Source organism: Jaculus jaculus, chromosome 14, assembly GCF_020740685.1.
Source record: "Jaculus jaculus isolate mJacJac1 chromosome 14, mJacJac1.mat.Y.cur, whole genome shotgun sequence".
Classification (NCBI taxonomy): Eukaryota; Metazoa; Chordata; class Mammalia; order Rodentia; family Dipodidae; genus Jaculus; species Jaculus jaculus.
This window is the reverse complement of record NC_059115.1, coordinates 364564-382992: the sequence shown is the minus strand read 5'-3', so window position 1 is coordinate 382992 and position 18429 is coordinate 364564. Positions and strand designations below refer to the sequence as shown.

At 48.9% G+C, this 18429-nt stretch overlaps 1 protein-coding gene and 1 pseudogene across 6 annotated transcripts in view; one reads left to right on the top strand and one right to left on the bottom strand.

Annotated features, from left to right (window-relative positions):
- Pak4 (p21 (RAC1) activated kinase 4) overlaps window positions 1–12003 on the bottom strand; it is a 51731-nt gene extending 39728 nt beyond the window's left edge. For 2 of the 6 annotated variants that reach the window (XM_045134355.1, XM_045134352.1), the window contains exon 1: window positions 11911–12003. The gene's annotated coding sequence lies outside the window, so the exon portion shown is untranslated. Of the gene's footprint in view, window positions 1–11630; window positions 11775–11910 lie in introns of those variants that run through there. The other 4 variants (XM_045134354.1, XM_045134351.1, XM_045134357.1 and 1 more) reach the window with 3 other exon arrangements.
- Window positions 11526–16792, top strand: LOC101598345 (annotated as a pseudogene).
- The last annotated feature ends 1637 nt before the right edge of the window (window positions 16793–18429 follow it).

Genomic DNA, 18429 nt, shown 5'->3' with positions numbered 1-18429 from the left:
CTGAATAATCTGGAGCAGATTTCTGTGGGCATTTAAGGAGAAGAAATGACAGGGCTGTGGAAGCAACTGTGGGCAGCAGGAAGGGAGGGGTCCTCAGGAAAGGTACACAAACTGCCTAAAGGGACCTTCAGCTGAGGATGAGTCTACAGAGAAGCAGTACTCCTTAGTACCCCCACACCAGTGTGACAGCCATTAGAAGCAGACAAGAGGGTCAGGCCTGGCATCTCCCTTGGCCAGGATGGTAGGTCACTCTGTTATGTGAGAGTGGTGAGATCACATTTGGGAAGTAGGCTGGAAAATCACACAATGGGATTTCATCAGAGTTCCCAGAGCCGGGCCCAAGCAGGACATACTCTGCATGTGAGGACACTGAGGGTGACCACCTGTCTTAGGGTCCCCTCAGGGCTCCCCTGAAGCCTAGAACGAAAACACCTGGGAAGGAGGGCCTTCTTAGTGATAGGAGTGGCCACAGCAATTAGCAGCCAGGCCTCCTGGGTCCAATTCCCAGCCCTGCTTGCTCTGCGATACCAGGCCAAACTTCAAGGCTCTCCATTTCCTATCGTTTTAAAAAACTTTTTATAGCCGGGCATGGTGGCGCATGCCTTTAATCTCAGCACTCGGGAGGCAGAGGTAAGAGGATCACTGTGAGTTCGAGGACACCCTAAGATTACATAGTGAATTCCAAGTCAGCCTGGACTAGATTAGAGAGAGACCCTACCTTGAAAAACCAAATAAAAAAAGAAAAAGAAAACCTCGTTATTGACAACATAGATACATACATACAATGTACTCTGATCATAACCCCCTCCCACTACCCTCTTATATCCCTCCACTCCTCTATCACCCTCCACTGAATCTCTTATTTCCAACTAATCCCTCTTCTGTGTTGTCTGCTTCTGTGTGTTTGCTCGCATGCTGTGGATATACTAACCTGCGGCAGGGGGTGTTCACCTACAGTGGATAGAACAGGATGCTGGGAGCCCTACACCATTGCTCTTCCACCTGGTCTTGTTTGGTGCCTGAGTCTCTTACTGATTCTGGACCTTCAAGGTCTCTGCTCCTCTGTGGAATTGGAGTTACAGGCATGTGTGGCCACAGCCAGCTGTTTATGTGGGATTTGAGGACTTGAACTGTGCTGGTCTTAGACCCCTCAAGCCCTCATGCTTGCACAGGAAGTGCATTTAACTGCTGAGGCAGCTCTCTAGTCCTCCCTTTTCTTTTTAAAATATTTATTTATTTATTTTATTTTTGGTTTTTCGACGTAGGGTCTCACTCTAGCTCAGGATGACCTAGAATTCATGGCAATCCTCCTACCTCTGCCTCCTGAGTGCTGGAATTCATGTGTGCCACCATGCCATGCTATTTATTTATTTTATTTGCGTGGAGAGAGATGGAAAGAAGAAGGAGAGAAAGAATGGGTGTGCCAGGGCCTCCAGCCACTGCAAACAAACTCCAGATGCATGCACCACTTTGTGCATCTGGCTTATGTGGGTACTGGGGAATCAAACATGGGTTTGTTAGGCTTTGCAGGCCAGTGCTTGACTGCTGAACCATTCTCCAGCCCCCAGCCCTTTTCTACTTTGATGCCATCTTTCCACCCACTGCCTCTGAAGCAGCATATCACTGTAAGCCCAGGCTGATCTGGAACTCATTCTGTAGCACCAGGTCTCAAACTCATGGCAATTCTTCTGCCTCAGCCTCCCAAGTGCCAGACACAGACATGCACCACCCAGTGAGGAAACACCATTATTATCACCATTTTCAGGTGAGGCACAGGCAGACAGGAGATGTGACTTGTCTGACAAGTGGCAAAGCAGCCTCCACAGCCATGCTGCATCCCTGGTTATAATGGGCAGTTCTGAGCTCTGGCATAGAGCCACATCCATCATTTTCTCCCAATGGGGTTGTGACTTGTGCTACAGTGGGAAAGGAAAATGATCAGGTATAAACAACAACCAGAAAAGGACCATGAGGTGGCTTTCAGCAGCACAAAGAAGCCCCACTTTGCCTATACTAAACAACTCAGAACAGCAATGAAAATTATTGCCACCTATCTGACTAAAAGGTCAAAGTGTCAGATAATACCAAGGCCATGGGTGTGGTGCCATCAGACACTAGGGCTGGGATGACAAACTGGCAGCACCTGTTTGGCAGGTGGAACATTCTGGTGCAGCTACAGGGCATAGCTCCAGGAGTCCATTGCTAGGAGGCCATACCAGAATAGCCATGCTCACAGGAGAAGCCCAGCATGCAGCAGGGCAAGCCACAGAGAAGGGGCACATACATGACATGGAAGACTGGAAAATGCACTCCATCTTGACCCAGAATTTGGGAGGGAAAGTGCAAAATGTGAGCCAGATATGGTAATGCACACCTATTATCTTAGCACTTGGAAGGCTGAGGCAGGAGGATAGCCGTGAGTTCAAAGGCAGCCTGGGTTACATATCGAGTTTGAGGCTAGCCCAGGCCACAGTGTGAGACCTCGTTTTAAATAAAGACTGAGTAAAGCTGGACGTGGTTCCTCCACCTGTAATCGTGGCACACAAACCTATGGCAAGATGGGAGGCAGACACAGGAGAATCCCTGGAAGCTCATGAACAACACAGCCTGCTACATGAACAGTGAACAAGAGGAGACCCTGCACCTCAAACAAGGTAGAAGTTGAAGAGTGACACTCAAGATTGTCCTCTAACTGCCACACGTGCTCTGCGGCAGGCACATGCCTGCACACACACACAAAGAATTAAGGAAGGGGAGCTAAATGCAAAGACACAAACTTTGAAGTCTATTCCATTTGAGTAAAAACAAAAAGCAGCACATCTGCAGGGACACACATGGTGAGGGAGAGAACTGAAACTGGAAACGATGCACTATGTCTGGAAGGTGTCCTCTCTGTTGGATCGCCTTGTACCACGTGCTGTTTCTTGGTGATGGTTTGAGAACTGGGTAATCCATGCACATGCAGTAAAAATGAACCTTCGTGAAATGCAAAGGCAGGAAGAGAAATGAGATCAAGAATAGCTGGCTGACAAGTGCTGCATGTTCTCCCTCATATGTGGATCCTAGCTACAGATGATTGGGCTTCTGTGTGAAAAGGAAAAAACCTCAGTAGCAGAGGACAGTAAGTTAAAAAGGAGATATAAAGGGAAGAGAAAGGAAGGGAGGAGGGTACTTAATAGGTTGGTATTGTATATATGTAAGTAGAAGAATAGATTAATGGGGGTGAAAAGGCCCAAAGTGAGGTCAGGGGAAGAGATTGAGTAAAGGAAAGGTAGAGGGAGGGCTAATCAAAATCTAAGAGGATGCAAATAAATCATATGGAATCCTCCGGTTTCGGACAATGGAAAACTCAGGAGCCACAGATCATTGTTAGAAAATTTTCAGTGCCAGGGATGAGATACCTCCAGTGAGTTGGTGGCCAGGGAGGTCCCTGATGCCCCCAAGACATTATAGGCCATTGCCAAGGCCCTTGGTTTCCCACCAGGAATAGAGGGTAAGACCCTATTGCTGAAGACTCCACATACTTGGGTGGCAAGGCCACTGAGAAATCCTGCTGGAACTGAGCTGATAACCTCCTCCATGTAGATCAGCTGACAGAAAGCTGGAAGAAGCCATTCTACATGTAGTTCAATGGGAGAAAGAGATACACCAGTGAAGATACTCAACAGTGGACACTGCAAGCCTTATAACTGGCCAGCCAGGCCAAATGACCCAAGGGGTGCAATAGTGGCACATCTGTCATGGTGGAAACCAACTGCCCTCCAATTGGACTGGAGGCCCACTCCATGGGAGGGAATACATCCCTGATACTGAAAACTTAAAACAGGGGTAGTCATGAGCCCTAGGGGTGTAACATCTGCTGATGTCTGGAAAAATGTATATACTATGCTTATCAAACTGGCCAGTAAGCACTTCTCTTAATATTTATACCCTTATATTAACGCTACTTTCACTTTGGGAAGAGAATCTTCTCTTTTCATATGGCAGTGACCTTGGGATGACTCAGAAGATATCATAGTCCTGGAAAGAAGTGACTGGAGTACTGAGTAATATCTCAATCACACCTTCCAAGGCTCAGGGTCTAATGCAGAAGAGGTGGCGGAAAGAACGTAAGAGCCAAAGGAAGGGTAGGACTCCTTACAATGGCTCCCTCCAGACATAAAATGGCCTGGATATCCATGACCTCATAGTGCCTGACACTACTACACAAGACCATCATATGAGGAGGAAAAGATCATGACATCAAAATAAAAGAGAGACTGGTTGAGATGGGGAGGGGATATGATGGAGAATGGAATCTCAAAGGGGAAAGTGGGGGAAGGGAGGGTATTACCATGGGATATTTTTTATAATCATGGAAAATGTTAATAAAAATTGAGAGAAAAAAAAGAATAGCTGGCTGAGCCAGGCCAAATAAGCCAATGTGTGCAATAGTGGCACGTCTGTCATGGTGGAAACCAACTGCCCTCCAATTGGACTGGAGGCCCGCTACATGGGAGGGAATACATAGGGGTGTAACATCTGCTGCTGTCTGGCTAGATGTATACACTATGCTCATCAAACTGCCCAGTAAGCACTTCTCTTAATGTTCATACCCATATATTAATGCTACTCTCACTGTTGGTAGAGAACCTTCTCTTTTCAGATGGCAGTGACCTTGGGATGACTCAGAAGGCACCATGGTGCTGGGAAGAAGTGACAGAGGAGTGCTCAGCACTGCAAAGCCCCTTACACCTTCCAAGGCTCAGGGTCCACTGCGGAAGAGGTGGCGGAAAGAATGTAAGACCCAAAGGAAGGGTAGGACTCCTTACAACGTGCTCCTCCAGACACAAAATGGCCATGACCTCACAGTGCCTAACACAGTGTGTGACACCTACACAAGACCATCATAATAGGAGGAAAAGATCATGACATCAAAATAAGAGACTGACTGAGAGGGGGAGGGGATATGATGCAGAATAGTTTCAAGGGGGAAAGTGGGAGGAGAGAGGGCATTACCATGGGATATTGTTTATAATCATGAAAGTTGTTAATAAAAAAAATAAAAATAAAAAAACAGCTGGCTGGTAAAATAAATAAAACAGATGACAAAAAAGGCTGGAGAGATGGCTTAGCAGTTAAGGTGCTTGCCTGAGAAGCCTAAGGACACATGTTCAACTCTCCAGATCCCAAGCAAGCCAGACACACAAAAGTTACAAGGTCGCACATGCCCACTAGGTGACATAAGCATCGAGAGTTTGAATTCAGTGGCTGAGGCCCTGGTGTGCCAATTCTCTCTCTCTGGCTCTAAAGGTAAAATAAAACTTAAACAAACAAACAAAAGAATAGCTGGTAGGGTGTGGTAGTGGCACACAACTTTAATCCCAGAACTCTGGAGGCAGAGGTAGGTGAATCACAGTGAGTTTGAGATCACCCTGAGACTACAAAGTGAATTCCAGGTCAGCCTAGGCAAGAGCAAGATTGTACCTTGAAAAACCAATTATTATTTTTTTTAAAAGAAGAGTACCTGGAATACCTAGTCCTGGGGTCCCTGGGCAGAGCCCTGGCAATAAAGCACATAGCATACATGCCAGGCAGCTACACCACAAGAGAAGCCACAGGACAGGGCGCCAGGAGACACCTGTGAAAGCCATCAAGTTCAGTGCTCACCAGGCTTACTGTGGGCCAGGCCCTGAGCCAAGCACACTTTATACACAGGATTCCCTGGAATCTGCCCTCTCCCCAGCAGGGAGCCTGTCTCTTCCCTAGGGGTTTCCAGCAAGGAGCCTGGCCCAGAAATGTGTAAGGACTGTCCACTACCAGGAGGGGAAGTCCCTCTTGTCACTGGGGTTGCTGGAAAGAGCAGGACATCAGCAGCCCCAGGAAAAAGGCTGCATTGAGCAGTGACTTCTAGGCTTCTATCACATCAGCCATAGCAGGCTCCCCTGGGATCTAGGAGAGTTCCCCCTCTGACCTTCCTGGGGAGGGAGGCAACCTTCCTGTGGGCCAAGGCAGCTGACAGACAATTAGCTCTAGCCCCGGATGAGTGGTGGGGTCAGGAAGGGTCCAATTTCCCTGGTTACAATTTGGAAGGGGCCAGCTTCCTACTGGAGGCATCTATGGCTGCCTGCCCACTAAGGAGATGGGACAAACAGCTGCTGGGGACAACCCTGACAGACGTCTGGCCAGGAAGTCTAGCTCAACAGGAGCCTTGGGTCAAAGAGAGGCACAGCAGTGCAAAGAAAGGGCAGGGTGCTGGGTGCACTGGGGCGGGGGTGGGGGGAGGAATGGACTCTGCCCAGACACTCTTCATGTACAATAGGTCCCCAGGGAGCTTCTTCTGAAAGGGGGCCTGGGTAAGAACCATGGGGATGAGAAAGAACACTGTCAAACCAAAGCCACTTTCAAATCACTGGAGGACAGCCATAATCGTTGATTCTGAAACCCAACTCCATGGTTCAATCCTGCCTACACTACTTGCCTACTGGGTAACCTTAGGCAAGTTTCATACCTCTGTGTGTTTCTGTGTTCTTATCTCTAAAGTGGGGACGACTGTAGTGCTTACTTTCTTGACTTGTGAAGATCACATGGGAAGAAATCACAGCCATGGTGGGCACACGGGACCCTCCTCTCTTTCTTCACCCTCCTCTCACTGCCATCCACTCTCCATTCCATCACAGCAGTCTCTTTGCTGCCCAGCACCCCCCCCCCCCGCCCATGATTTGTCCTCTTATAGCAGCCTGGGCAATTTTTAAAAGAAGCTGATGTTGTCCAAGCCTTCTCATGCTTCTTACCTCAGTCATCTGCACAGGTGCACCTGCCACGTGCTCGTCACTCCCAACCATGCCCTGCTCAGTTATGCTATCTGCTCTGATGCTCTTTGAATATCCCAAGCTCAGACCCCAGGGCCTTTGCACCTTCAGCACCCCACTACCTATTTTCTTTTTTTAGGTCTGGCTCATTCTTTTTTTTTTTTTTTTAACTTTGTAATTTTATTTGTTTGAGAGAGAGGGAGGGAGAATGGGTACACCAAGGCCTTCAGCTGCTGCAAATGAACTCCATACACATACACCACCATGTGCATCTGGTTTACATGGGTCCTGGGGAATTGAACCTGGGTCCTTTGGCTATGCAGGCAAGTGCCTTAACCACTAAGCCATCACTCCAGCCCTTAAGTTATTTTTTAAAGTACTTTATTTATTTATTTGAGGGCAGGTAGAGAGAAAAAATATGGACACATCAGGGCATCTAGCTGCTGCAAATGAGCTCCAGGTGTACGTGCCACCTTGTGCATTCCAAGTTTATGTGAGTACTGGGGGGATTGATCCTGGATCCTTTGGCTTTGCTATCAAGTGCCTTAGCTCAGGCCCTGGCTCATTCTTTCTCATGAACCAGATGTCCCTTTCTCAAGAAGGATCTAACTGACTCCAGATTGGGTTAAGTGCCTCCCTATCATGGTCCACTCCCCTCTTCCTGAGCCTGCCCTTTTCATCTCTCTGACTGGTTACTTTTCAAGGGACAGCAGATCTGCCAAGGGCTGTGTTGGTCACCACTGAGACCAACAATCACACAGGCAGAATGTAAAAAGATATGTCCACCTCTCCCTCACCTCTGTCTCCTTCCAGGGTGTTCAAGACAGTTGGGACCCTTTCCTAAATGCCACCCTGGAGCTACCTAAAAGGAGAACCAGGTCAAAGCTATGGTCAGCACCCTGCATGTCCTAAAAGGGAATGGCCAATGTCATTCCAGCTTGTCCCATACCCTAAATGTGGGACTTAGTGGCAGGTGGCAGGGTAATGCGGTCATGTAAGCCATCTCCCCAGTTGTTCCTTCCTTGGGGAGTAAGGGGTCCTATAGCATTCACTGACTATCTGAGGAACTGCTTTCAGCCAGGGACACAAATGTACCCAAAGCAAGTGATGCTGTAAGAGAACCGTCCAACACTGTTGGGAAGTACATAGCATAACTGCCTAAGAGAACAGTCTCCCAGCATCTGGGAAAAACATCACCTCTACTTCAATGCATAGGCAAGACACAATATGGCCATGGCACACAAGAATACGTTCTAGGATGTTCATCCCAGAACAGCATGGTGACAACCCACAAGGGAATTACCTAAATGGCCACTAAATGGTGAATGGATGCCTCTGTGTGACACACCACACAAACTAAGTGACAGAAACCAGCAAGCAGCAGACAGGCTGTGTTAAACACACACTGCTCTATGACTGTGAAACTCAGGTGGTCAGCTCTCACCTATGGGCTTCCAAAGGCCTGAGACAGTCCCAGTTCAGACCCTGAGAGGCCGGATCAGAAAGAATCTCTGGGTAGGCTCACTAGGTACTTCAATGTGGCATGAGTGGAAAACTATTGCCTCTGTCTGAATACCTTAGCCTATGTCCACCACTGCAAGGGAGGATGGAATGGAGGAGAGAGACAACCCCCTTGCTCTGGGGGCATGCACAGTGGGTTCTATCACAGGCCTGGCCTGATAGCTGGTTGTTTCCTTACACAGAAAGCTCTGCTCACTAGCCTAGTGTGGATTATAAGGAAAAAACTGGCAACTAAATCACTTACCCAAGTCACAAGCTAGTCAGAGTTAGGCAGGGCCTGATGTGCTCTCCAGTGACACAGCCCCATCTCTCCTAATCTGTGCCAAGCTGGTACTACAAGGCTGCCTGGAAGCATACAGGCTCCCTTCCACCACTAGGGCTAGCTGTGGAGAAAGCCAGGAAGCAAGGGGCAGCATTAGTTAACAGCAGAGTTTGCACAGTGCCTACTGCCTCTGGCTGAGCATTCCATACTAAACAGAAGTTCCTCAAGGTGGCCACTCTCATGCTATGCCCAGAGAGGAGGAAAATGAGGCACTTACAAGCAACTGCTCCTAGGCCCCAACTCTGAGCAAATCCCCTGGCCTCTGTACTCACCCAGAGCCTGTGCACACTCTGCCTCTGCTTTGGTGTTCCTTCCTGTCCCTCATATGCAACTCTTAGAGCTTCCTCAAGGGACTTTCCAGGGACACAAACCACAAGCCAGGTCCACAGGATGGGCACTCTCCCTGTCCCAGCACCATATACAGAAATGTGGCTGAGTGTCCTTGCCGGGGTCTGATCACAGTCTGCTCCCACAGGAGACACTGAGTGGCCCTTGAGGCTACAGGCTGTGTGGCACTTGTTCCCTGCCAGTCCCAGCACCCACAGAGCACCCTCTTCAGCCAGGCCATGCTTCAGGAGCATAAACTTTCTAGCAGACATGATACACACCCTTAGAAACAAGATAAAGGCAGTATAGGCTTCCTCCCACAAAAACAGGGCAATGAGAATGAGGGACACATAAGGGAGAGCAGGCCAGGTGGGGAAAGGATTCCAGGAAGAGCAGAGCCCTGGAGAGAGGCCTAAGCCTAGAGCTGAAGAGCTTAGGAGCCATGGCGACAACAGCTGTTTAAAAAAGAGCAGGGAGGGCTGGAGAGATGGCTTAGCGGTTAAGCGCTTGCCTGTGAAGCCTAAGGACCCCGGTTCGAGGCTCGGTTCCCCAGGTCCCACATTAGCCAGATGCACAAGGGGGCGCACGCATCTGGAGTTCGTTTGCAGAGGCTGGAAGCCCTGGTGCACCCATTCTCTCTCTCCCTCTATCTGTCTTTCTCTCTGTGTCTGTCGCTCTCAAATAAATAAATAAATAAATACTTTAAAAAAAAAAAAAAAGAGCAGGGAGCCCAGGTTCAGTGGCCCACGACTTTAATCCCAGCACTCAGGAGACAGAGGTAGAAGGATCGCCTATGAGTCTGAGGCTACCCTGAGACTACATAGTGAATTCTAGGTCAGCCTGGGCTACAGTGAAACCCTACCTTAAAAAAAAACAAAAATAGTGGCACATGTCTTTAATCCCAGCACTCGGGAGGCAGAGGTAGGAGGATCACTGTGGGTTTGAGGCCACCCTGAGAATACATAGTTAATTCCAGGTCAGCCTGGGCCAGAGTGAGACCCTACCTCAAAAAAAAAAAAAATTGGGCTGGAGCTATGGTTTAGCAGTTAAGGCGCTTGCCTGCAAAGCCAAAGGACTCAGGTTCAATTCCACAGAACCTATGTAAAGTCAGCTACACAAGGTGGTGCATGCATCTGGGGTTCATTTACAGTGGCTAGAGACCCTGGTGATCCCATTCACTCTCTTTCAAATAAAGAAAATGTTTTTAAAAATTAAAAAAAAAAAATAGGGCTAGAGAAATGGCTTAGCAGTTAGGCACTTGCCTGTAAAGCCTAAGGACCCCGGTTGGAGGCTCGATTCCCCAGGACCCACGTTAGCCAGATGCACAAGGGGACACATGCATCTGGAGTTTGTTTGCAGTGGCTGGAGGCCCTGGCGCGCCTATTCTCTCTCTTTCGCTCTCAAATAAATAAATAATTTTTAAAAAGTGACAAGATTGTCAATTTAAAAAAAGGAGGGCGGGAATGATGGTACCAACACAACATGATGTGTCCACAAAAAAAGTTTCTACTTAATGGGGGAAAAAAAGAGTGAGAGCCACTTAGGATACAGGAAGAGCTTGCTGTGTTTAAGAACAGAGAACTGCCAAAATTACACCCACCCGACCAAGAGCTACTAGGACTCACTGGACTCCAGGCCACCCATCAACTCCCACAGGGTGATGGGAACCTCCCCTCCCAGGGCACACCCTTCCAAGGAGGCTAAACAGACACTTTGTTCCCACCCAGGGAGTGGCCCAGCCAAACCCAGTAATCTGCTTCCAGGAACAGACCCTCCTGGGAAATGGGCAGTAGGTCAGTTAGGTGTGGGAGGTCTGGAACCATCCACATCCAGCTTTGAATCTGCCTCTGTCCTTAGCAGAAACTCATCGTTTTCTGTCTGTAAAGTGGAGTTTTTCTCCAATACGCATTTCTCAAGTTCGTGGAGTAGAGATGAAACAAGACTAGGCACACACAATGTGCACTTTCACTTGAGAAGGACCCTGGGCCACAACTCCAAAGTCCAGAGTTGAATCTCAGCAGCTCAACTTACACATTGACTTTGTGCAAATTAACCACTTAATAGTATCTCACGAGCGCCCTAAGGTGGTAGTGAGGGCTAAATAAGTACAGATGTGGAGCTTTAAGCTTTGAGAAGTGAGGCCCAGCCCATCATAACCTGTGCTTTACGGTGTGTTGCTATTATCGTCATTGTCTCTGCTAGGGCTCCCCTTTTCCTACCACCAGGACCCACTTCTCTGCTCTCCGGGTTGTCCCTGCTCATCCTCCCCAGCAGAGTTCCACCTGGGCTTTAAAAAAAAACATGTTTTTGAGTTTATTTATTTAATCGCGAGAGGGGCAGATAAAGGATGGGAACTCCAGGGCCTCTAGCCACTGCAAACGAACTCCAGACGCATGCACCACCTTGTGGGTCCTGAAAAATGGAACCCGGGTCCTTAGGCTTCACAGGCTAGTACCTCGACCACTAAGCCATCTCTCCATCCCCATCCTGAGCTTTTTAGCTTTTGACACCCCGTCCCGCAACTATAAGATTTTGAACTCTGTACTCTCCAGCCATTAACCGAAATGAACCCCTATAGCACACCCCCAAACTTGCTACAGGGCATTCACCGTCCTGAGCGCTGCAACTGCGGTCCCTGGGCGCCCGCCGCCCCGGGGGTGATTTCCTACCTTACAGGTACACCCTCGTCCTTCTTCGAACGCCCTTTGGAAACTCGCCCGAACCCCCAAACGCGCGCCCACCGCGCTCGGGGCACGAGCCTCCGGCCACGCCTCCGTCGCTAGTCGGACCTCGGGCATCTCCCCGCGGTGTGTCCGTCCTTCGGTTCCGACCCCGTCCTACCCGACCCGGGCCTCCACCGGTGAACTCTGACCCTGCGGGCCCGCCCCCTTCCGCGCTCACCCCGGCACCCGCCGCCAGCGCCCAGCCCAGACTGCCTGCCTCACCCACCGGCTCAGCGTCGCCGTCGCCGTCGCCGTCGCTCGCGACCTAGCTGCTCGACCCGGAACTCCGCGCCCGCGCACTGCCCTCAGCTGCCTCGCGCCGCTGCCACCGCGGCCACAGCCGCCGCCATATTGGATCCCAACGAACATCCGGGGCTTTCCCCTTCACCGCCCACTAGTCCCCATAGCAACGGCGCTACCCTGGCATGGGGGTGGGGCTTACGCAGGGGCGGAGCTCGGCGCCCGGCAGCGTCCGCTCCAGCCTCTGACTTGGCGCCCCTTGTCCAATGGAAGACTTTCGAGTAGAAAATGCCGAGCAGAGATTGGAAAATTTGGAAAAGGTGCGACACGCTGATTCCCGTCCCACCCGGTGTCTTAAAGGGGAAACGACGGTTTCTTGTTACACAGGTTCCCTTCCTCTTAAGGAGTAAGAAGGTGGAATACGGCAGTGAATTGACGGCCTAAAGCAGTCCTGGATCACTTTACTATGGTTTGCATCGGTCCTTGTAATTACGTATCATAGTCCTGACCAGCTCTCAGGTATCCCATGCTGACCTCGAACTCACTCTGTAGCTGAGGATGACCTTGAATTCTGGTCCTCCTGCCTCGACCTTCCCAGTGCTGGGATTACAGGCATGTGTGCAGCCACACCCGGCTCTATGCAGGGTTAGGGATAGAACTCCAGGCTTCCTGTAGGCCACCTCCCCAGCCCTTTGTTGTATTATTAATACCCGTTTTACAGATTTTAAAAAAAAAAAGGCTCAGAAAGGAGTTAGTTGGTTTATAGTCACAGAAAGCAGGTTATATATTTTGAATGATGGTCTGTCTGGGTTTGGGAATCTGACATTTTATTTTCCTGAGGCAGACTGACCTGAAACGCAGTAGTCCCAGGGTGGTTTAGGACTCATTCCTACCTCTGCCTTCTCAGTGCTGGGATTAAAGGCATGTGCCACCATGTCCAGCTTTGATCTTCATTTAAAAAAATTCTTATTTATTTATTTGAGAGAGACAGAAGCAGAAAGAATGGATGCGCCAGGGCCTCTAGTCACTGCAAAAGAACTCCATATGCACACACCACCTTGTGCATCTGGCTTACGTGGGTACTAGAGAATTAAACCTGGGTCCTTAGCATCTCCAGGCAAGTGCCTTAATCGCTAAACTATCTCTCCAGCCCTGATATTCATTTTTGTTTATTTTTATTTATTTATTTGAGAGCGACAGACAGGGAGAGAAAGAGGCAGATACATAGAATGGGCATGCCAGGGCCCCCAGCCACTGCAAATGAACTCCAGATGCATGCGCCAACCTGTTCTTACATGGGGCCTGGGGGATCCAGCCTCAAACTGGGGTCCTTAGGCTTCACAGATAAGCGCTTAACCGCTAAGCCTTCTCTCCAGCCCCCCTGATCTTCATTTTTAAAATAAGTTTGTAATAAGTAGTAAAAATGTAGCCAAGCATGGTGGCACACACCTTTAATCCCAGCACTCAGGAGGCAGTGGTAGTTCGAGGCCACCTTAAGACTACATAGTGAATTCCAGATCAGCCTGGGCTAGAGTGCAACACTACCTCGAAAAAAAAAAAAAATACAGGGAGGGAAAAGCCATAAACTAACAAAATTGAGTGTCTATAATCTTACTATGCAATGGACTTCTTATACTTCCTGAAAAACAGACATTTAAGATCCTTCCTCATCTTGAGGTCTTTGGGCTTTCAAATTTAAATTTCATTTTAAAAATATTTTACTTTTTCATATATTTCCAAGGAGAGAGTGGGGGAGAGGGAGAATGGGTGTGTCAAGGCTTCTAGCCACTGCAAATGAACTCCAGATGCATGGGCTACTTTGTGCATCTGGCTGTATGTGGGTACTAGGGAACTGAACCCAGGTCGTTAGGCTTTGCAGACAAGCACCTTAACCACTGAGCAATCTCTCCAACACCCCCCCCCCCCGCCTGTTTTTTGCAAGCAGAGAGAGAGAGAAAAAAAAGGAGAGAATGGGCACACCAGGGCCTCTAGCCATTGCAAACGAACTCCAGACACATGTGCCCCTTGTGCAGCTAGCTGGCTTATATGGGTCCTGGAGAATCAAACCTGGGTCCTCTGGCTTCGCTAGCAAATGCTTTAACTGCTAAGCCATCTCTCCAGCCATCCAACCCTTTTTTTAAAAGATTTTATTTTTATTTATTTGAGAGAGAGCAAGAGAGTGAGAGCAAGAGAGAGAGAGAGAGAGAGAGAGGCAGATAAATGGATAGAGATAAAGAGTGAATGGGCACGCCAGGGCCTCCAGCTACTGCAAATGAACTCCAGACATATGCACCACCTTGCGCATTTGGCTTACACGGGTCCTGAGGAATCGAACATGGGTCCTTTGGCTTTGCAGGCAAGTGCCTTAACCACTAAGCGACCTAGGTAAACCTAGGGACTGGTTCATAATAGGCAAGAGCTGTACAGTTGACCTCCTCTAAGTCCTTACTGGTGGATTCTAGGCAAGTGCCCTATCACTGAGCTACATCTCCAGATCTCTGTTTTACTTTTTATTTTATTTTTATTTGATAGAGGAGGTGGGGGCAGATAAAGAAAATGGGCATGCCAGGGCCTTCTCCTGCTGCAAACAATAAGCCATCCCTCCAGCCCTACTTTTTAGTTTTGATTTTGAGATAGGATTTCACTAAGTTGCCCAGTCTGGCCCTGAACTCACTCTGTAGCCCAGGCAGGCCTTGAACTTTCTTTTAAAATATTTTTATTTATTTATTTATTTGAGAGAGAAAGAGAAAGAGGCAGAGAGAGGAAGAGAGAGAGAATGGGTGTCCCAGGGCATCCAAACACTGCAAATGAACTCCAGATACATGTGCCACCTTGTGCATCTGACTTAACTGGGTCCTGCGGAATCCAACCTGGGTCTTTTGGCTTTGCAGGCAAGTGCCTTAACTGCTAAACCATCTCTCCAGCCTAGGCCTTGAACTTTCAATCCTCCTGCCTCAGCCTCTTCAGTGCCACCAGGCCTGGCTATCTTCAGGTCATTTTTTTTCTTTCCTGTTTCCAGATAGAGTCTCACTGTAGTCCAGGCTGACCTGGAACCCACTCTGTATTCCCAGACTGGCCTAGAACTCACAGCAATCCTCCTACTTCTGCCCCCAGCGTGCTGGGATTAAAGGTGTGCGCCACCATGCCTAGCAAAATAAATAAACAAACAAACAAATAAATAAATAAATTTAAAAATTCTTTAATTCAATTAATTTAAGAGAAACAGAAAAAAAATGGGTGCATCAGGGCCTCCAAAGCACTGCAAATAAACTCCAGACTCTGCCTTACTTTGGAATCAAACCTGCATCTTTAGGCTTCGCAGGCAAACGCCTTAACAGCTAAGCCATCTCACCAGCCTCTCAATTTTATTTTAAAAGACAGGGTCTCATATATTTTAGGCTCAACTCAAACTGACTATGTATGTAGCTGAGGTTGATCTTGAGCTCCTGATCCTCTTGCATCCACTTCCAAAGTGCTGGGCAGAATATTCTCTTTTGAAATCAAGATTATCAGCAGTAGCTTTCTGTGTTAAGTATTCTTCAAGTCCAAGTGTATTGGCGCAAGCCTTCAGTCCCAACACTTAGGCTGGCGTAGGAGGATCGCTGTGAGTTCGAGGCCAGCCTGACTACACAGTGACTTCAGGGAGCTTCACTGGCAGCCCTCTGAGTCTCTCCCGCCCGCACCCTGGTGGGCAAGTGCAGGGGCGCACAGCGCGGGGCCTCGGGTGGTGGCGGCTGGAAGGTCAAGTCTCTAGACGCGCCAGCTGCCAGCTGCGTACGAGGCCTGCAAGGAGGCGGTGACCGACCGCCCTACCCGCTTTCTGGGTAAAGTCGACCTGAACTCAGCGGTGCTGCGGCGCTGCGGCGAGCCGGGGGCAGCGGTGCTCACCTGGATGCTGGCCTGCCGCCCGCGGGTCTACTTCCTCAAAGGGGGTTATGAGACCGCTTTCTACTCACCGTATACTGAATGACGTGAAGATGTAAAACCCATTTCTTTCTTTCCTTTCTCTTTTATTTATTTATTGTAGGGTCTCCCTCTAGCAAAAATTCACTATGTAGTCTCAGGTGGCCTTGACCTCATAGTGATCCTCTTTCCTCTGCCTCCCGAGTGCTGGGATTAAAGGCATGCACCACCATAAAACCTATTTCACAAGAGAAGATTGGAAATGAGAGAAGGCTTCTCAGCCAGTGTGCAGTGCTCAGCGTCTGCCACAGGTCAGCTTATGACCAGGGTGGCCCAGCTGAGATCCTTCCCTTCCTCTACCTAGGAAGTGCGAGTTTCTCAACAACCTGCACATGACAGCCCTGCTGAACGCTGAGACCTGCAGAACCCACCTACCTACAGCACAAATGGATCCTTGTGGAAGAGAGCCACACAGTTGACATTAACTCCCATTTTCAAGAAAGCAGTAGACTTCACTGACAGGGAAAGGGAGGCAAGGTCCTGGTCCACTGGGAGGCTGGGGTCCCCCCGTTACCAACCATCTGCATGGCTTACCTCATGAAGACCAAGCATTTCGGCCTGAAAGAGGCCTTCGATTCCATCAAGCAGAGGAGGAGTGTGATCTCTCTCCCAACTTTGGCTTAGCCGGCCAGCTCCTGCACTTTGAGTCTGAGATCCTGCCTTCCAAGCGCCCCCACCACCTCAGCCACCCTCCTGCCAAGGGGTAGTAGCTGAATCAGTGTCTGTAGGCCATTTATAGACACTGAGCCCTGATGTACAGGGTGCCTACTGCACATCCCTACCTTGCTGTGGCACTAGGGGCCAACCACTAGACAGTCACAGAGCTCCATGGGAGCCCTGTGGCCACAGCCACATCCAACGGAGACTTGAAGGGGGCAGTAGCCAAGCCCCAAGAACAATGGTGATTGTGTTTCCCTCTCTCTCTCTCTCTTTTGACTTTATGAGGTAGTTCTCACTTTAGCCCAGGCTGACCTGGAATTCACTATGTAGTCTCAGGGTGGCCTTGAACTCATGGTGATCCTCCTACCTCTGCCTCCCAAGTGCTGGGATTGAGGGCGTGCACCACCACGCCTGGCTGTCTGCCTGTTTTTCTTTCTTTTTTTGTTTATTTTTATTTATTTATTGGAGAGCAACAGAGAGAGAAAGAGCAGATAGACAGAGAGAGAGAGAGAGAGAGAGAGAGAGAGAGAATGGGCATGCCAGGGCCTCCAGCCCTGTAAATGAGCACCAGATGCATGCACCACCTTGTGCATCTGGCTTACGTGGGTCTTGGAGAATTGAGCCTCGAACCAGGGTCCTTAGGTTTCACAGGCAAGCACTTAACCCCTAAGCTATCTCTTCAGCCCTCTTTCTTCCCTCCTTTCGTTTTCTCCTTCTCTCCCTCCCCTCTTTCTATCTTCCTTTTCCTTTCTTGAGGACATTTCATACCTGTGCAATACTGAAGACCTCTGTCTGTCCCACTGCCCCAGCAAGATGGTGAGTGGTCACCAAGCTTGCAGATGACCTGGAGGATGGGTTCTTGAGATGGAAGGAAGGCCAAGCCATAACCATAGCACAGTGAGAGCTAAGTATTGTACTACTAGACCCTGTGCCCATTCAGGATCATCCAGTCCTTGCAACTCAAAAGTTCGCTTTAGAGCTGGGTATGGTGGTGCACGCCTTTAATCCCAGCACTTGGGAGGCAGGGGTAGGAGGACCGCCATGAGTTCGAGGTCACCCTCACACTACATAATGAATTCCAGGTCAACCTGGGCTAGAGCGAGACCCTACCTCAAAAACAAAACAAAACAAAACAAAAGTTCACCTTTTCATTTCAAGCATAAGGCAATAAAAACCTGCAGCAACATGGCGAAAAGAAGCTGCTGGATTGTGAGAAAAGGCAATGATGAAGCCAATTTCTTTCAGAGGAAGCACAGTTCCACCTTGGATTTTGAACTTTCGTGATCTTGATGTCTGCCTCTGTTGCTTCAGGGCATAAGCTGATCAGGAAAATAACCCTGCTGGGTTCATGGGGACACTACTGTATTCCAGTTCAAACCCAGAAGTGTTTTTGAGATTCCCTCTCTGGTCAAATGGAAGCTGTAAGGAGTAAGACATTGACTCTGAGTTTCTTTTTCACTTGTAGTTTCTTCCTTGACCTTGAACTTTGGCATGGTTTTTATTCATACTTGAACCTGTCTCATTGCATCTTTCCTCAAAGCAACCCTAGTGTCATCTGAAGAGTTTTTTTCATATTCTAGACCAAAAATTACCCCTTTGAGGTGGAGATAGTGGGTGCACATAAACACAGGGTACACACTGTGTTCTGGGTCAGTGACACTGAGAAGCCATTCCTCAACTTGGTGTCCTGTTTGCTTGTGTGTTGCTTCTTGTGACACGTGTCCTCTCCCTGCCCCTGGGGGCTGTCTTCAAGCTACTACTGGGATTTGCATATTTTGCAGTGCGGTACTACTGTCAGTAGGTGGTTTCTCTAGGGGAAAAGGCAGTATTTTCCTCAGACCCATGTGAATGTGAAAAAAAGCAGTATATTATTGGTTTTTTA